Raw genomic sequence first — 21321 nt, 5'->3', positions numbered from 1 at the left:
ATGGACTGCATTAATATGATACTTTAATAGTCTCCGGACCACTCGAAGCGCTTTTACACACAAGTCAGGAATGCACACCTACATTCACATGCTGATGGCAGAGGCTACCATACAAGGTGCCACCTTATAGGAGCGATACATTTTCACACTCACTCAACAAAATCAACAGATTTAACAGAATCGTTCAACCTTAATCTCCTGAAAAAAACCGGTGCTGGTAGATTCAGAGGAAGCAAATCCTCTTTCCAGATGTGGTATCCCTCCTGTCAATTATCTCTGACAGCGTTTGGAACAACAGAAAGACAAATCCATGGCTCACTGATCCGATGCTTCCCTGCATGCCTCGTCTTCATTACCTCACCCCGGCTCTGATTAATGAGGCAAGGATGTCAGTGCATTCTGACTACACCTTGCTTTCACACCACAAAATAAAATGTAGTTTGTGCCAGGTGCTCGTCCATTATCATTAGTTCATTTGTACTACTTACTATGACCTGAACAACAAGTATCTCGGTTTCAAGTAGGAACCTAATCCAATGTGTCTGGTAGCGTTAGGTTGCTCGTGTAGCAAGGTTTGAACTGGCTTATTGTAATTGTGAGTATGAAAATGTATTTGGGTTAAGTCTTTTATAAATAGTTCTTATTTTGTGAATTGTTTGAATCTTGATAAAACCATACACGTGTTTTATTGTACAGTTTTGGTTTTCTGTAGTTTTGTGCAGTGAAATTTGTGCCAGAAAGCCAAGAGTCAATACATCGAATTTTGATATATATTCTGTATATTTGAAAAGGGTTTCAATATTCATTTTCACAATTAGAAAAACTCCAATGAGTTGATTCTCTCTTGACTCTAATGTCTGTATATTAAATCTGTGATTTATGGTTGGAAGCCGACCATCTTGAAGTGATGCTGGAGTGTGAGTGGGATTTTCTGCCAATAAAATAAATTGTATACTGGAGAACATAATGGTTCAGAAGAGCACAAAGTCATTCATAGATGTAGCATTTTAAATTGCTCTCAGAGTGTACCAGGTTGTTGCATTACACTATGAAATGTACACAATGTACTTCTGGTTGACTATGGCCCTTGACCCCTGCATGGTGAAACCCCTTGCATATTTCTTCAGAATTCAGAATAAGGCTTTTACTTTTTTTCTAGACCCTAAAACTTGATGGGAGCTTTTCCACTCATGATGTGCCGACGGTAGCCTTAGGCGCGTTCACACCGCAGAACTTTTCCCACTTTAGTTCCGATATAGTTCCGAAATGTTGCGTTCACACCAAAAAGAGCCGGAACTAAAATGAGTTCATGAGAACCTTTTCACCCCCTTTTCCGTCCCTGCTAGAGAGCAGAGACTTTCGTGGGAGAAAAAGGTTCCCATGTCTGATTGGCTGGGCGGATTGCAAACCACGCCCCGTAAAACTCCCAAAAAGTTTTGTGAAGCCGCCATTTTATTATCCTCGCATTAGCATTATTAGCATTAGCATTAGCCCAGCGCAGAAATGCAGAGAGACTAACTTATGGCAACACAAAATAAAACATGGGAGCGGTGGAGATGAGGAGGTGTCGGCGTTCTGGCGATTTACTCGGAAGGCTTCAGTAGAAGCTGCTGGGACTTCTACTGAAGCCAGTCCCCAACTCCGGGGACTTCCGGCCGGGGACTTTGGGCGGCAGTATACGCCGTGAAGTGGTTTGCGGCCTGCCAGTAAACCCAAAGCAGAAGAAGAAGAAGTGACGTCAGTGGCTTCATTTGCCTAATCCTCCCCCAGGGACTTTTTCCGGTGTGAACGCGATCTGTACTTAGTTCATGAGAACTCTTTGGTTCTCATGAACTAAGTTCTCATGAACCTTTGTGGGAAAAGTACTGCGGTGTGAATGCGCCTCTTGCTGCATGGACTCACTTCCCAACCCAAGAAGCAGGGGGCAGCGGTTCATCTGGACCGGGCACTGTACTCACTTTAGTATGTGGACATGTTTGGACACAGTTGCTGAGTGCTCCATATGTTCACCAGCTGGTCTCTGACTGTGTCTGCAGTGTGATGCTAAGCAGGGAGAGAGAAGCATGTGTTCAGAGCGTTTCACTCCCAGCAGCTGCCTCCTGCGACTGGAGATGACTGCAGGAGGGAAGTGAGAGTGAACCAGAGAGTAAAGCTATAGGGCAGACAGCTAAACAATATGCCGAGAAACACAAACCACAGAACATGTGACCTATTGCTAACTCACAATAGGACAGATTTAGTTTTTTCTTAAAAGGTTAAATCCGAAGTGACAGAGTGATATTGTTACTTAAAGGGGACCTATCATGCAAAATGCACCTTTGTACGTCTTTTATACATGAATATGTGTCCCCGGTGTTCCAGGGAACTCACCAAGTGTCAGAAAACACAACCCTCTCTATTTTCCTCCTTCGCCAAATCTCTAAAAAAGGGGCTGCAACGGATCTGAAAAAAACGGATCCAGATCTCAACACTTTTCTACGTCACAGAGAAGTCCTCGGCTTATTGGTCAACTCTCCACCTATCAGGGGAATGAGCCACGGCCACGTGCATTGCCAAACCTCTCATTCGCATATAGGCTATCGGCAGGCTAAATCAACCCACATCTGTGTTTTTGCCTGCTCTTGCCAGGATGTCTAAGCCAGTTAAACGTTGTGCTGTTGTTGGCTGCAAGGCTCGGGACAGGGATATGCCTCCAAAGTAATGCTAAACCCGGGATCAATACCAACCATCCGGGACCAGGCCAGTGAGGACACATCCAATTTTGAAGCTGTAAGTTTTTATTTAGCGGTGTTTTTCCTGATAAAGCTATCTCTAGCTTGTAGCATGTAGCTTCGCCGTATCAATGTCGCCTCAAACCCAAATAGTAATCGGTTAGGTGTTTATATATTTTTGTAGCATTTTATTTTGTACGCTCTCCGCAGTCTTTGCTTTGTCTTTTATTTGAATTATCAGGCATTTGCTAACATATTCAGACATACTGCCATAATGGCGATCTGTGTGAAGGCTGTAAAGCCACGCCCTAGGCGATAACACAAGTATTGATTCTCCTATTTATTAGTATTTTGTATCCTCTAAAATCATATTGAGTAAGTTATAATAACAAACGTAATCTTCTGTAGGCAAGTGCCGTTTTATCCAGCGTTATATGTAAAAGCTTTTGTGATTGTAGTCTGTAAGAACGATCAGATAGCATCGATCTGTAAGCTAAGCTACGCTACGCTAATGAGACATGCCGTTTTTTCCAGCGTTATATGTAAAAGCTTTTGTGTGTTTACTTGTTTGCGCACATGAATATAAATGGGGGTGTGTTAGGATACAACACTGTATGTATGCGAGGGGGGACACACACCACGAGTAAAACTGAGCTAAAGCCCCGTTGGTCTGTTGTTGTTGACAAAGCCTTACCTCTAGCAACAGGCTAATTAGTGGCTAGCACTCATTACAGTCAGTCTACTGAGCTCAGCCCCTCTCCAACACATCACCTGCATTGAGTCAGAAACACAGCATGCACGTTACGGTTAAAAACTAACTCAGATTGGAAAAGGCTAAGCAAAGAGCTTTGCTAAATAGAGAGCTTTGCTAAATAGAGAGTTTTGCTAAATAGAGAGTCTTAGCCCCATCTTTTGGGATTTCAGGCTATATTTATCCAAATAGTATTTTCTCATCCTGAATACTAAGTTGAGATGATTTTGTTCTAACTATGTGTTCTTCTTTACAGGCCAGCACCTCACATACTTACTAATTAGTGACAATTTGTACATCCTTTGCTATTATTTACATTTGTTTGTATTATGGCGGAAATGAAAGACTGTACCTGGCAGCCCTGCACTACAATGAAAACCCTGAGCGTGCACAAGCCACTACATCCACTGGAAACCCTCTGTATAAACTGCAGTTCCCAAAGGCCAGGAAGGGAGAATGCAGAGCAAAACCAGTAAAGACTGACCCCACATTCCGTAAGTGTTTAAAATATTTATTATACAACTATTTACAAATATAAAATAAAAAAATTAGAAAGAAGTTTCAGTTTTTTATATGCATATACTAATCTAAACCACATTTTTTGTTGTGCTTTTTTTACCATTGCACAGCCCTACGTGGCCAACTTGATGGACCTCATCTTCGACCAAGTCTTTGTGGACCCTGCACCATTATGAGCGACCTGACAGGGAGGAGGTCATCGCCGGGTATGCTACACGGTTCAATTTGGCTGCTGTCTGAACCCAACATCGACATTTCACGGATCAGGAAACTCCCTGAGGACAACGCAGGCCGGAATCACCACTCTGATCCTGCGTCCAAGGAAGCCCCAGCACCAGCTCACAAAGCTTCTGTAAAAATATTTAGTGTCATTTATACAAAATACAAGTAGGCTACATTTAGTTTTTTTTTTATGGGTTTTTTTAACCGTTGATTTTGACAATAAAGTTCCGAGGTGATATCAAAATGTGTCGTGATTATTCATGTTTGGATGGGTAAAGAATATTCTGATTTCAAAAGCATACGGTTGTGTGTGTGGACCTTTTTGTCGTACACATGGGTGTGTTATGCCATTGCTGTGTAGTATATAATAGTACAATGACAGAATGAAAGATTGCATAAAGCCATATACACCAGTATTTATTTCCATGAACAATATTAGCATTCGTTTTACAATTTCAGTCAAAACAAACAAACCACTCACTGCTCTATTTGCCTCAACTGTCATCCACCATGTTCAGCTCTGTAAATATGCAACGCATTCTGCAGGGAGAACACATTTAGGCCCACAGGCTCCAATCCAGGATGGTCCACCATACAGGTTACAGAGTCCTCAAGTTACTGCATCCGTCTTGACACATTGTGATAAACATATATTGAATGACATGTGAAAAATGTATTTAAACTTAGTAAAGCTGTCAAAAATGTTACCTGTGGTATCTCCATGCAGCACACATTCTCCGTTCAGAAGGCATCGTGGCGCAATTTGCACAAAGAAGTCAATAACTGAGCTTTTAAAAACACATGAAACTACACACATTGCTGACAACTGAGGTGTTGTTGGAGTTATACTTTTTATCATCCTAAGTTATTCAACTTTCCAACGGTGGTTGCACGATGTTGGAAGAAAAGGACTGTAAACTATTAATAAACGCAATGAGGCCATTGTATATATGCTGAAAATATGAATGTCTCCCTTTATAAATATATATATATATATATATCGCTGTTTTTGCGTTACAAACTGTACACATTGCATTCTTGCTAATTAGCCAAAATATGAACGGAATAAGGAGCAAGCATCGTAACAGAGTAAAATAAATAGGGACAAGAGCTTGTCAGCTAACCATTCAGAAACGTCCTGCTGCAACCGAGATTTTTGCACCTCCACCAAAACCTCCGCTGCTTCAGGGTCAGTCTCTGGATCAAATTGATAGTATGCTTGAACACATGCATTGCTCTGAGATGACATGTTTATTCGACACTCGTAATCACAGCAAGCATGGTAACGTGACTCTCGCCGGCTCATGTCTGCTCTTCTGCAGGGGGGCGTGGTCAGCTGCTGCTCAGAATTTTCAAAGACAGGTTTGGAATAGAGCGAAAATGAGCGAAACGAGGCATGTCTAAAAAATGATCTGTTTGGTATTTTGAAAAATAAAATGTATAAATATACCTTATATAGGTATGGTCATACACTATATTATTTAAATATAGCATGATAGGTCTCCTTTAAGGGTCAAACTCTTTAAAGGCTGGATCCTACATCTCTACATTGCTCAAATATAAAACAGAGCAGAGTGCTGGGAGCCGACCAACACGTCCCGCATCAAGGTTGTTCTTTTGCCAAATGCAAACGAAACGTAACTGTAAAAATACAACGCCTGGATTGAGGGATTTGTTCACGGTCAAATCAAAGCTTTTATTTTATTTGAAAAGTGAATCAAAACATTGTAAAAAAACTAAAAACCTCTCCAGATCTGGTAATTAGCCCCCGGCCTCATCGATTGTCCACCTTAACGCCCCACACTGGAGTCAGCGAGTCGGCTGCTAGCTTTCCCAGGACAAACTCGAGACACAAATCAATGTATGACACATTCTTCCTTTTAAACACTTTGTTTTTCCCTGCCTTCTACTTGTCATGTGATGCCTTTTCTGAAGTCTACTGTCTTCAACCTCGGGATTGACCTTGTTAATTAAATTCACCTTTGTACGATGAATACAAGGTCTGTCTCCCAGGGGACAGTGTTGGGTATCAGAGTCAGTCATTACTAATTAAATACAAGTTAGATTAAGCAGCGTGATGTTCTCGGCACAGTGACAAACGTCGGCTCAGCATGTTTGGATAAAATTAAAGCGGTTTAAGCTTCAGGCAAAACCGAGAATCGAGCCTCTATTGGGAAGTTTAGCCGAACACACGGAGAATCGACACCTCAGTCTGCAGCTCTGTGCAGCAAGGTAACAACAGGTTGTTGTTTTTGTATCCGTCACCCGGATACAAAAATTCGGTCGTTTGCGTTACTGTTTAGTGTCATATAGACCGTTCGGCCACACGAGGACGACCGAATACGGCACTAAACGACTGAGGAAACGATAACGGGTCCCAAGGTGGATAGAAAGGCATACGCAACTCTCTGGGGGGTCCAACGGCTCCGTGTGTGCGCCCTATCCGAACATTTTCAGATCACTGATAGTGATTGCGCAATAGCCCCGCCTCTCCCCACCTCTTCTGCTCACCTCCGCTTACCCCGCGCCATTGCTGAAGTGTTTCGCCACCAACAACAACAACAATGGCGGATCGCAGAGTTGCTATCGTGCTCCGGACGCTATTGACCATGCTACAGTTGTTTGTGCAACATCTACAGCAATAATGATGAGGCAATAGCCCCGCCTCTCCCCACCTCTGCTGCTCACCCCCGCGTCAAAGAAAACTGCACCCTGAATTCAGATTATTTATCTTTCTCTCGATATGGACCTAAACGCGAGTGAAGTCTAATCTGACAGGACGGAGACACGCAGCTCTGCTCCCCTGCAGCTCCTCCCGCTGCAGCAAAACACACACTTCAAGTCAGATCATCACCCTTAGCTATTTTAATTACCTCTCAAACTCCCTAAACTAGTTATACATACAGTATGTTTATTTTTTACTGTCGGCCGGGTCACTGATTACTGGATGAGCTGCTGCATGAGACAGACGCTGACGCTGTCAGAAGAGAGGGAGGAAAAAGAGAGGCTCCGTGTATTTTATTATTATATTATATAGAGTCGTTATTCATTTGTTTTAAAGCTCAATAAATAACAAAGAAGACCTTTGACCGGCACTTTTATAATTTTGACCGGAAGATTTAAACTTTAATACACGTTGACTGGCGAAAAACTCTGCCCGGTTCCCTCGGCCCCCACCGCGGAGAATAAACAGAAGGGCAACCATGACAACCATGCTTCTTCGCTGCTTTTGTGGAGGAAGTTACAGCGCCACGTACAGGCTCGGCATATGTACTGCAGCTTCTCCAGCGGTTGGAGCTAAACGGAGCGGTCTCGTGTGGACAGACACTATCCGGATAACTATTGCGTGTGGACGGAAGCTTGTTTGCGATTGCGTTAATCCTATGCGTTTAGCCGTTTTCGTCCTCGTGTGGCCGCAGCCTTAGGTCACTAGCTCACATTGTGTTATAATCCAGTAAAAATGACAATCCTGCGAAAGTAAATGATCACTTTATCATCATGTCTTTAAATGTTTTTTTTGTGATGTTAATTTTCAGCAAAGACATGATTATAGTTTCTATATGTTTAAAGGAGATGTTTTCACAGCAAAATAAAATAGATATTAGAGAGGGAGTGTATGTTGAGGTGGAATCAAACATTTTGGAATTTCACTAGCAGTGGGATCGACTACTTAATCTCTGGCATCATGACACCCCTAGCTTGTTGTAAAATAAAGATTGACTCAAAAAGAATGGGGGAGAGATAAAGTGTGCTTTACTGACCAGACACTTTAATGCTGTCTGCCACATAATCAGCAAGTGTATAGCTCTGTCTGCTGCCAAGTGCAACACTGACTAGTTAAGAGGAATCATTTTTGAAGTGATGTGCTATAAGAAAAATTAACTCATCAAAGTATTATAGACTTTTCAGATATACGTACAAAAGGAGGTGGCTGAGAAACCCTGTACTAATTCATTTCAACTGCTGACCGTCCCCACCCCACGCCTCGTCACCATGGGTGCTCGGGCTTTTAGCTGCACTGCTCCCAGACTCTGGAACTCCCTCCCCCCGCACATCCGACAGTCAGACACAATCACTTTATTCAAATCCCAATTAAAAACCCACCTGTTCAAATCTGCTTACTCACTGTAGTGCTCCCCATTATATGTTTCATTTCTGTCCACTTGACTGTCTCCTCCATGATTTCCTGTTTGTGTTTTTATCTTGTTCTGTTGCCTATTAGCTTTTATTTTATTTATTTTTTATTTAGTTATTTTAAATGTACGGTGTCCTTGGGTGTCATGAAAGGCGCCTAAAAATAAAATGTATTATTATTATTATTAACTATTCAGACAAAAGCCTTTTTACTTTTCTTACCAACAATAAAGTCATTGACGGGCTTCCTGTTGTGGAACAAGAGGTGATTTTGACCTTAATGCACCCAGACAACATGACACCCATCAACCTAATTAGTGAAGTGGGGACGGGTGTTGGAAAATGGATTGGCCAATGAGCTGTCTCAGTGAGCGCACACTCTGACCCACAACACAGTTCTGCTTTAGGGGAGCTTTTGCATCGCTGGCTCTTCGGTGTCTGGAGCACCCTGGAGCACCGTGGAGCACCCTGGAGCACAGGAGCTGGGGAAATCAGGCTGTAGCATGAACACTCAAAACAACCACTGTGCAGAATGGCTGTGCAGATGAACGTCAACTCTCCTGGTTTTCTAGTCGCTTGGCAGAGATTTGTAGATTAGACTGCTGGTGATTTATGATTTAAAACTTGGCATGAGTTTGAAATAAATCTTTATAATGATTTAGTCATTCGGCAGACGTTTAAAAGCTCATATACACCAAGCCGATTTTTGGCGTCGATGAGCGTCGTGTCGCCCTACTCAGATTGGTGTGTACTGCACCGTTGTGTCTTTTCGGCCGTGCCGCATGTCGACATGTCGAATCGGGAGAAATTCGGAAAGAAATCACTCTGATTGGCTGTTCAGCTAGCGAATCAGTGCATGAGAAGCGAAACGGAAGTGAGGGCTGTCGGAAATCTGAGATTTCATTTAACTCCAGCTCTCGACACAGGTTCGGGAAAGCCCCATGAGCTTCTCGCTGTAGAGTGAAAATGGAACGCACACGCTATTTGTTGTTTGTTTATATCACGCAGTCTGTTCTTCTTCTCTCGGTTATCACGCAGTCTGTCTTCCGGTTGCCTCTTTTGAATGACGAATACACACTACCGCCGCCTGCTGGTAAGGAGAGTTATTGCCACTCACGCATGCGCAGTTCGTACGTGCAACGAATTCTTTGCGGTGTGTTCCAGTGCGAAACATGGCCAAGACGCAGGAGACGTGAGGCGACGTTCTGTCGGGACGTGTTCTTTGGTGTCAGTTTGGTGTGTAAGAGACTTAATGGCTCTTTGTAGAAAGAATGAAAAGAGACTAGTAGAGAGAAAGGAGGCGTGGCTCTACCTGACACCAGCGCACATACTCCCATTCTCATTTAAGTGTGGGAACAATTCCCAGGAGTGATGTCATCACCACATGAAATTTGAAGCTGAAACTCTGAAAGATGTTGAAGGGATGTAAACACTCAAGACAATAACAGAGGAAGATGTACCGTCAATTCAAGAAGTAGACATTCAAGGAGCTTTCTATTAGCTATACCAAGCTAGCCAGCTAACAATCTTTAACTCAGTTGGTTAAACATTTTCAATAGATTATTTTAACTGGTAACGACTGGCTTGTTTTAAAACAATAACCATGTATGAGGTCTAACAATCCACATTATTGGTTTATATGCTGACAGACTGATGCTAAAGCTCGCTCCTCAGCAGCTGACAGAGGAAATGTAGAGCAGCACTGGTCAATGGTTTTAGTAAACTAGTTATTGTATTTAGGTACAGTATGAAATAACATGTTACTTGCAATAACATGAAACATTTCACTTGTTCAATCAGTTAGACATTATAACTTTTTGTCAGACAGTAAGCTAAACGTTCAGCTTTGTGGCTTCTGGAAATGCTTCCTCCTTTCACACAACTTTGTGGCCAACAACATCCTGAATGAGAACTCCATTTTGTCGAACGGATGTCATTATTCTCCGCTGAGCCATTGTAGTAAAAACCCTGGCAACTGACTAATCAGTGCCTGTGTGAATGCCAGGATTGTTTACGGGCAATGGAGTCTCCTTTGGGAGTGTCGCAGCATCCTCTGAGGCCTGTGGCTGCGCACAGACTTTGGAGCGAGATGCTTTTTCACACTAGGAATGCTGGAGTCGGAGGCTCTGTGTATGTGTGGGACTTGAGGAAAGCAGTGTATGCATTATGCATCATTAATGAACATACAGAAAGCAGTCACAATGGATGCATGCACAATGCATCAGTATCTAATGCCAGGGTCAGAGGTCATGTCTGGCTTTGTGCATGCCTCCCAAAGATAAAGACCAACAAGGAGACCTTTGAGAGCCCAGAAGGTTCATGGTCATATCAAGATTACAAAAGAAAGCAGTTGGTTGCGTAACTGGAGAAAGAGGACAGTCAGTCTGCACACAGTTTTACATTTAAATACATAGTGCAGAATTAATGATTGTGTGTTTATTTTTGATAAATAATCTTGACCCTCTTTTATAATTGCCTGCATCTCATACAATGTCCCACAGGACCCGACAACATTACAACCTAAGATTCATTTATTTTTTAAAGGTTTGCGACTTTGCGCTGAGGCCATTCCAAAGTTTCAAAACATGATGTTATGTCATTGCAAGTGTATAGAAAAGGTTTGTGCTATTCTCAAGGATAATAAGGTATTCAACTACCTGGATGGAATTGCTACATTTTAATCAATGACGCACAGCAGCATCCAGGTTTCAAAGGAAAGAGAAAAAACGATTATTGATTGAAACTCATGGACACATGAAAAATAGCATGGATAACTGGCATCTATGTTCAGTTTTTCATATCAATGTTGCAGCCTTGCAGGTATAAGGTTTTGGGATTTTATAATTCATACTATGGGGAGAATGAGTGCATTGAATTTCATGGCAACCCATCCAATAGTGGTGGTGATCTGAGAGCAAGTTCAGAGCACTTAAGGCAGTGACGTTAGCACAAGTCTACTCCTCTTGGCATGGTCTTTCTTCATCATGTTTAACGTGTCCATTGTAGAACACCTCAGCCCGAATGCAACAGCTGAACTCACGATACAGATGTGCTGCAGTCTCTTAGATTAGCATCAGCCGTAAGCAGCCACAACTGCTCATCCCATCTGTCTGTTAAGAGATGGCTAATCCCCCCTTCCATCTTTTCCTTACATTAGTCATGTAAACTATAGGGATCGATGCTTGTCTGTGAGAACAGAACAATTTGGGTGTAAATAATATGTCATCTGCACATTAAAAACACCTTCCACAAACACAACAAATATTTGTAAACGAAATGTTCTTCTCTCCAATAATTCAACCAACCATTTGCCATCAAGTGCCATCCATAAATGGCCAATTGTAGAATTGAGATCCACCAATGCATATTTTATTCATCAATAAAAACTGTATTCAATGATGAAAAGTTGTAAATGTTAGAAAGATATTCACAAATGCTTTTCTTTTACTAGTAATGTATTGACCGATTTTCTTTGTGGGATTTGTTTGTATATTTGCAGATCGGTTTTAGATATTGCATTTTTTTTTTTAATCGTTTATACTTTGTTACTGCTTGAAAGGGGAGTACATATGTACAAATACATATAAGATGTTAGTTTAGTTTTCACAAATACACACACAGCCCACTGGCACAGGTATATTTCCGCACGCTGCACTGACAACATGCACTGAACCGTGACCCTCGACAGCAAAACACGTAACGAACCATGACCTGTAAACTGTTCCACCCCAATCATGGTGGAGGCACACATTCAATAGGCTTCAGAGGCGCGTGATGCTAGAACAAATGAGTCTGCTGAGCGAGAAATGCTGCCTAACATAGATGATTGGAACGTATCCTGAAAAAAACCTTGAGCAAGGCATTTATTATGTCAAAGTTCCACAGGAGCTGCTGCTCAATAGTATGGAAGGGCTGTGGCTGTACGGAGTGAGCAGTGTATATTTGCATGATCTGTAGGTGCATAACTCTCCCTGTTTTGTGTCAATTAGTATAGTTAAATACGGATGAAAGGCCTCCGTGCAGATCTGATTAAAGAGTCATCTAATACAGGGAGTGAAGTATCACATGACAATTGTAACAGTGAATCAAATAACATGAGAGGGAGAGGGTAGCTTTGGAGAGAAACCTTACCCCTAATTTAGGATTAAACATTTTCTAATGAAATCATGCAAAAAGAGAATGCTGAATAGAAGAACTATAGTCTTTACTAGAGACAGTGGAGCCCTTGGTGCTGATGTAAGGGTATATTTAAAAAGGTAATACAACAAATGAATAGTTTCATCATACACGACCGTGAACTGTCCTTGTGTGGAGAACGCCATTAAACCAGACTCGGTTTCATTCAATCCATTTGCAGTGGTATTTGCTTGATGGTCAGCGTGGATAGGTCATACATGAATATTATCCTTCCATGACTGGAGACTGTCTCCTGGTGAATGTCACATCCTCTGATACACCAAGTGGAATGTGGACAGTGGTGTAAAGTAACTAAGTACATTTACTCAAGTACTGTACTTAAGTAATTTACTCAAGTACTGTACTTAAGTAAATTTTGAGAGACTTGTACTTTAACTTGAGTATTTCAAATGTATGCTACTTTGTACTTCTACCCCACAACAATTCAAAGATAAATTGTGTACTTTTACACCAGTACATTTATTAAATACCCTAATAGTTACTTTACAGATTTGGATGATGTGAAATATAATCAAGTGTTAAATCAGACTTTAGTTCCACCTGGAGTAAATCCACAAGCTACCCTGCAGTATACAAAGTCATTCAAACTAGCTGCACCTTTACCAGCTTCGATAACACTTTAATGATCAATCATTATTAAACATATCATATATATTATTCTGAAATCGACCAATCTGCATAATGAGTATTTTTACTTTTGGTAATTTAATTATATTCTGATGGTTATACTTTACTGACTAACATTTTGAATGCAGGACTTTTATGTGTAATAGAGTATTCCTACATTCTGGTACTTTTACTCAAGTACAATATCTGAATACTTCTTTCATCACTGACCGTGGACAAGTTTTATTAAACGTGCTATATTACTTCACACGAGTTTGACAGCAGTTGTTTATTAAACAAGAACAAAAGATTAAAATGATGAAATACATGAGATGGTTCGGTTATGTACGGAAGAGGATTAGGGCCAAATGAGAATAAATGTTTGGGATGTGACCAAAAGTAAAAACAAAGGTTGAGTTCTGACTTTAATCCAAGAATTCCGATTTTGTTTCTCAAATTGTCTGACTTTAATCGTAGAGTTCTGATTTTTTCCCCCTAAAAATTCTGAAAATAAGTCAGAACTCAATTATTATTAAAAAAAAAATCACATCCCAATTGTTTTTCTTCTCATGTGGCCCTAATCCCCTCCCTTAGTTGTGTGTATGCTGTACGACGAGTGCTAAATGCGTTATATTGGGCTTTTTTGAATGGGCTTCTGTGTGCAATTCTGTCTCTACGTGGGGATTACCAAACTCCATGCAAGCCATGACTAGCCGGGGAGACAGTGTCCAAAGCCCCCTCACACACACACACACACACACACACACACACACACACACACACCACACACACACACACACACACCACAAGCTCCACTCTCTCTCACACACTCACTACACACATGCGCGCCGTCTAGCATTAGCTTGTCACTGTCTGGGCCACTAAACACACACTACAAGTCGAGTTACGTCCAGGTTACGTTATCTAGCAAAGTCATGTAAAATAAAGCACCGTCACACCAGCACGGCGCATGTAGCATTTATGTGCTACATTAAAGTACCTGTTTGTAGTGGTGATCGTTGGTTGGTGAGATGAGCTTAGCTATCGCTGTCTCTGTCTGGCGCTTCACCGCTGATCAATTCTCTCCACATCACAGCTTAAAGCCAGCATACTCCAAAACCCCAAGCAGGAAAAAAAAAATAAGGATATTTTTCTTGAAATGTCTCTCTAAACGGAAGAAACCGCGCCAGTGGTTGTTTGTACCCACAGCGAACGTTAGGCTGACCCTAACAAAAAGTCTCCCCGGGAAAACACGTTCCACACACGGCTCACTGGAAGCGTTCAGTCAGTTGCTGTTGTCTTCTGGGGTAAAATAACACTACTATCATCCTCCATGAAAGCACACCCCTTCGAAACAAAAGTCCGACTAAATTCGCCGTTCGCTGGCGTCACAAAATGTTTATTCCAGTTTAAAACTTGTCAGGGGCTCCCCTTGGCATACAGCTGAATGGGTGGGTGGGAGCACCGCTCGGCACTCGGAGTGAATCCCTCTCTCTCTCTCTCTCTCACTGGAGCATAGGAGCAGCTATCTCTGTGCTGCTTTCAAGGGCTGTCGGAAACATCACTGTCGAGCAACTGAGTAATATAGCACAGTTTGCTATTATATTCCAGTTGACAGGCGGTTCGTGTTATCGTTTATATTGTAGGAATAACGGTAAGAGCATCACTATCAAGTAAAGTAAGTCTTTGGCCATTTCCTTTAAAATGTTAATGAAATTGAATATGTTGAAATTCCACATTAGAATATGCTAATTGTATCTGAATGACAGTATGTTTTCATTTGAAGGCAAGGCAAGGCAAGTTTATTTATTTTGCACTTTTCAACACAAGGCAATTCAAAGTGCTTTACAAAAAATCAAAGACATAAAGAAAATGCCATTTAAAATCAGTCATTAAAAAGAAAAGCTAATAAAATAAACATTAAAAGAAAAAATACATGGATAAAAGTTACAGTGCAGTCTAAGATATGAATAGTTCAATTAAAAGCAGCGACAAAAAGAAAAGTCTTCAGCCTGGATTTAAAAGTAGTCAGAGTTGCAGCGGACCTGCAGGTTTCTGGGAGTTTGTTCCAGATATTTGGAGCATAATAACTGAACGCTGCTTCTCCATGTTTAGGTTCTGACTCTGGGGACAGAAAGCTGACCAGTTCCTGAAGACCTGAGAGATCTGGATGGTTAATAATTTAGCAGGGAGGTCAGAAATGTATTTTGGGCCTAAACCATTCAGTGCTTTATAAACCAGCAGCAGTATTTTTGAAATCTATTCTTTGACACACAGGAAGCCAGTGTAAAGACTTCCGAACAGGAGTGATGTGATCCACTTTCTTAGTGTTAGTGAGGACTCGAGCAGCGACGTTCTGAATCAGCTGCAGCGTTCTCATAGATTTTTTAGTGAGACCTGTGAAGACACCATTGCAGTAGTCCAGTCTACTGAAGATAAAAGCATTTGGACAAGTTTTTCCAAATCCTGCTGTGACATTAGTCTTTTAATCCTAGATATGTTCTTTAGGTGATAGTAGGCTGATTTAGTAACTGTTTTAATGTGACTGTTGAAACTCAGGTCAGAGTCCATGACTACACCTAGATTTCTGGCTTTATCTGTTGTTTTGAACATTGCAGACTGAAACTCAGCGCTAACCAGGGGTGAAAGTGGTTTGAATTTCTTGCAGGTACTATAATGCTACCCCGACCTTCATTGGTTCATATTGTTCTCCTCCCGCCCCCAGCTTCATGCATCCCTGAACACAAACTGGCTATATAATGAATATAGGCTGTCCATGAATGCCTGGAAGTCCTTTGTTCCCCCTGTCACATCCAGTGCCTGGTCAACAGCAAGCTCCAGTCTGTGATTAAGGCAGTGCCATAGTATGATGCCTGCAAGTCATCCTGGAGCAACTTCCCAACACCTGACTTCACTCCCAGCATGACACTGGCCCCATCACTGCAAAATCCAATGAGGATTTCTCTCAGCAACTCAACAGTGAAGCCATTTTTAAGCAAGCAACCCATAATCTGTTCCTTGATATGAGCAGCAGACAATCCAGCTCAACCAGGTCCAATGGAAAGACAATGGGCTCCATGTCTCCATCAACACGAGCCTTCAGGAACACAATTAGTGTTGATTTGTGCCCAACACTGGTTGACTCATCAGCCAATACTGTGATTTTGCTCTTGGTCTCTATTATGCTTTTTAGAAGTTCCTTTTTCATCTGTGATGACATGCTCAATTATGTCAACACAGACAGTTTTGCTATGCTGCAGGTCAATCAGACTCTCAAAGTCTGTGAAAGGCTTGTTGTTCTTGGCCACATAATTGGCTGTCATGAAAACCTTGGCAGTAGACTCAAACAAAGACTCCTGACTCACGTTCATGTTCATGCTGTCTGAAGAATCTTGACTGCTTCATTATGTGCTGCAGACTTCTTCTGCTCATGGATTTGTTTGCGCAGTGATGAAAGCTGGACATCCCTTGATTGACCAGCTGGGATTATCTTTCCATCAGCCCACTGAATAGCAATATTAACACCATGGGATGCCATGACACCTAGATCCTTCACATCATGGCATGGGGTACAGCCTAGCCTTCCATTGTGAGCATACATCCATTCATTTTTCTGTTTGAACTGTTCATATTGTTCTTCTTTCCATATAGAAGGGTATGCAGTAGGGCTAGCATCACCTGTGGTGGCTTCTGAGGGACCTGCTGCCACTTCTTCTGGCTGAGTCTCCTCTTCCTCCCTCTGGGCCTCAACTGTTATAAATTAGAATAAAAATGTATAACTAAATTCAGCAGACAGTCAAAAATGTACAAGTCTCTGTCTTTCTTAGAATTTTCAGAATATTGGTTACATAAATTAAAATACTAATAAAATAAAATGTCTCAAAATGTATGCAACAATGTGCAGATTAAAATAGAAGATATCAAAGCAAAAATATTTAATGTTTATATTTAAGATATACAGTTTGCTAGTTAGCTAACTTATTATACATCATGGCCAGGTTCATTCTCTGGGCTAAATAAGCATCATCACCTGTGTCATCTGCGGGCGTTGTTTTTCTAATTTTAAGCACATTCTGAGTTTCTTCATCTCTCTCCTTTCTCTTAAACATCTGAAGAATCGTCGTTTGCATTTTTGCTTTAATTACCATGTAGCCTAATTTTCTAGCTGTCATTCAGTCACTCTATTCCTTTCTCCTCCCGCTGTTCTGATCAAGTGTGAAAAAGCAAATACCCGCTCTATCGAAATCAGTCGGAAGTCTCAACGGCTCATTTCAAAATAAACGTGGATTTGCGTAAAAAACTATTTTTTCGGGGTTCGGGTGTTTTATTTGATTTTAAACAAACAAAGTCTTGGCTTTCAGAATATGAAACTTTTATTTCCAAAATCACACGATAAATACATTTTTGAAGCTTGTAAAGGGACGAAGACAGGCACCTCTCCCTCGCAATCTGCTCTTCCGCAGCGCCGCCCCCCTCCCTCCGGCTGACATTATGAATGTAAGGTGTATAGTAATCATAGATAACACGGCAGGGTTCGTGACAGTTTGTTTTCATCTGATTTCAATTAAACAAAGTCTTGGCTTTCAGAATATTAAACTTGTTTCGGCAAATTCAGATGATAAATACAACTTTGAAGCTTGTAACGGCATAATTACAAGCGGAGAACGGAGTAATTTAACGTCACTGCAGGCTTAACAACAGCCGGTGTTTCTCGTGAGTGTTTTCCCCGGGAAACAAACACAATACGCACAAACGCAAACATACACAAACACACACACGTATACACACACTCGCGAGCTTCCCCCAGACTAGTAATCCAAACCAAAATATCTTCCCTTCGTAGTATAAATTCCACGGGTGGAGCTGTCAATTCTTCCTGGTCCTCCGGACCGCCTGGAAATCTCTTACGGGTACTAAGGACCGGGTAGGACCGGCACACTTTCACCACTGGCGCTAACATTTATACGTTCTGCCTTGGCTCCAAAGACCATTACCTCAGTTTTATCTTTGTTTAATTGGAGAAAGTTCTGACACATCCAGTCATTGATTTGTTCAATGCACTTACTCAGTGTTTAAATTGGAGCATAGTCTCCTAGTGAAATTGTTACGTAAATGTGTGTGTCATCCGAATAACTATGGTAACTTATTTTGTTGTTCTTCATTATCTGAGCCAGTGGTAGCATGTAGATGTTAAAGAGAAGAGGCCCCAAGATGGAGCCTTGATGAATCCCACATGTCATATTTGTCGACTCAGATGTGTATTTCCCTATAGAAACAAAGTTGTTTCTGTCCTATAAGTAGGATTCAAACCAATTTAGAACTGGTTTCGAAAGTCCCACCCAGTTTTCCAGTCGGTCTAATAATATGTTGTGGTCAACAGTGTCAAACGCAGCACTGAGATCTAATAATACTAACACTGAAGTTCTGCCACTGTCTGTGTTTAAGTGGATGTCATTGAAGACCTTTACAAGAGCAGTCTCAGTGCTGTGGTTTGGACGAAAGCCTGACTGGAACACATCCAAACAGTTATTTAAATGCAAGAAATTACTCAACTGTTGAAAAACAACTGTTTCAATGATTGTACCTAGAAATGGCAGGTTTATATGGGCCTGTAATTGTTCATTACTGAAGCATCTAGATTATTATTTGTTAAGAGCGGTTTAATGACTGCAGTTTTCAGGGCCTGTGGAAAAATACCTGAGTGAAGAGATTTGTTTACTATATGAAGTAGATCTGAGGCCATGCAATGAAAAACATCTTTGAAAAATCCTGTTGGAATAATATCAAGGCAGCAGGAGGAGGATTTCAGAAGTTGTATAATGTCCTCTAGGTTTTTATCATTAATCTGATGGAATTGTGTCATGGTGTTTGAATTGATTTTAAGTGGACACGGAGACAACACATTTGCTGTTCCTGATGCAGAGGCACTGACTGCTTGTCTGATTTTCTGAATTGTGTCAGTGAAAAAGGAGGCAAAATCAGTGCATGCCCTGGTGGATAGAAATTCAGAGGCTACTGACACTGGGGGGTTAGTTGGTCTGTCGACGGTAGCAAACAAGGCACGTGCGTTGTTTCTGTTTTTGGTAATGATGTCAGAGAAGAACGATTGTCGTGCGTTTTTTCAATTCCAAATTATAAAGGCCAAGTCTCTCTTTATAGATTTCAAAGTGAACCTGGAGATTTGTTTTTTCGCCACCTGCGTTCAGCTTTTCGACATTCTCTTTTTTCTGTTTTCACGGTCATGGCCTTTCTCCATGGAGATATTTTCTTGCCAGACACTTCCTTTACCTTAGTTGGAGCAATGGCATCTATAACCTTTTTAATTTTTGAATTAAAATGATCTACTAGCTCATTTACTGAGATGTTAGCAGGGGCAAGTGTGGAAGAAAAATTCTGAGTAAACATTTGCCTCGTATTTTCAGTTAAATATCGCTTTGTGGTTACCTCTTTTTGAACATTTTTGTGAACAGAAATAGAGCTCTCAAAGAACACACATGAATGATCAGAGAGTGCAACTTCAATCACCAAAACCTTAGAGATATTCAAAGTCATTTTAAAATATATTTTAATGCATTCTTTTGTGAAATACAGCCTACAATAGATGGTTATTATTTGTATGTATTATTCATTATTTTTGCTCTATTTATTATTATTTCTTTTTTTATTGTTTGACATCATGTACTATCACTAACATAGTTTACAGTTGCATTTTTTATTGAACTTGTTATTATCTAAGAGTTATAGTTATCTAAGAGACCATGCATAACTGATATACGTACATTAACATTTTCAAACAATTTCAAGTATGCCTTGCAGAAACACTGCTTTAGTCTGTGGATCATTCGAATTCTGTAAAATAATTCTAGCTACTGTACAATTCCTGCAAGTGCTTGCCAAACTAGCCATCTCCGCTGGGGCAGAGCAGCAGACACTTGTCTTTAAGGATTATGTTGCTCATAATGCGAGAACACAACGATTATCCAGACTTCTTTTGGTATTGTTAAATATTGATGACAAGTCCTGCATTTTTCTCCCCTATATTGAGCCCCAGCAGATCGCACTGCTCTAAGGCACGTTGCCATTACATCTGCTCTTTTTCAGCAGACAAGCAAAGAAGTAAAATTTGGACAGGTGTTACAACTTGTTCAGCTGCTTTCCATACTCCATTAAATATAATTCAACTAACATCTAGAACTGTGCTTCCATCTGCTGAGCATTTTGAATGGGTCTGTCCTTTCTCCTGCCACTATGCCATAACTCTAACCACCAATGTGAGGAATTTCAGAGGGAGCTCATGACAGATGTGTCACTAGATAATAGAACCGTCACTCTGCATTCATCCAGGAACATTTCTTTATTAACAAGCACTATTTTACAGATAAGACATTGTTGCTAAATATCGAGAAGGCACATTCATCATAGATCATGTCGCGATGTCATCTCTGTGGAATCTATTCAGCTGCCAGCTAACTGCCCGTTTAACACGAGGGATGAGTCATTGAAAAGATTGAACTGTCTGCACACTGCTAAAAGAAATAGCTGGGACTCAGGAGCCACACTGCTGCCCAATGACTTCACCTCTTCTCATTGAACACATTGTAATAGCTGGTTATCACTTAGTACACATGTCTAAAAAACACTGCTAGACCCTTTAATTATGGCAGGTTAACAATAGGCTTTACTTAAACTAATTATTACCTTTTCCCCACATAATCTAGTTCATAAAGAAAATTGATCCAAACCTGCCCTCTAGTGAGCACATCTGTTCCACACAGGCAGACTAACACTTGGGTTACACACTGCCACCATCAATATGACATTTACTGAGGACAATCACCATGCATTTAATGACCGATTCTGTATTGTAAAAAAACACATCATTCTGTGTGAATTGGACCGAATTTGAGAAGTCCCCCTCACTGATGGAAGCCATCAAAAAGCTCTTCAGCTTATGAACAATCCCAACTCTTTAAGTGCAACAACTATGTTTGACGATATTGCATGTCTACATTTGTATGGGCTTAAGGAACAATATGTTAAAGCATAACCACAATGTGACGGCCTCGAGGTCATGTCAGTGAGAGAGTCAGTTCAGGTCTCCGTTTGAATGTATTCACGTTGTCTGTACAATACATGTGTTTATCAGGAATAGAAGAACATATCATAAACACAGAGAAGATG

The 21321-nt window shown here is 41.0% G+C and overlaps 1 long non-coding RNA gene across 1 annotated transcript; it reads left to right on the top strand.

Moving 5' to 3' along the window:
- Positions 1 to 2679: 2679 nt before the first annotated feature.
- LOC139435151 (uncharacterized) lies at positions 2680 to 4429 on the top strand. Its single transcript, XR_011644413.1, has 3 exons — positions 2680 to 2769; positions 3808 to 3956; positions 4092 to 4429. It is a non-coding gene; the product is annotated as an uncharacterized lncRNA (long non-coding RNA).
- The last annotated feature ends 16892 nt before the right edge of the window (positions 4430 to 21321 follow it).

This window comes from Pseudochaenichthys georgianus, chromosome 14 (assembly GCF_902827115.2).
Source record: "Pseudochaenichthys georgianus chromosome 14, fPseGeo1.2, whole genome shotgun sequence".
Taxonomy (NCBI): Eukaryota; Metazoa; Chordata; class Actinopteri; order Perciformes; family Channichthyidae; genus Pseudochaenichthys; species Pseudochaenichthys georgianus.
This window is presented reverse-complemented; position numbering and strand designations above follow the sequence as displayed.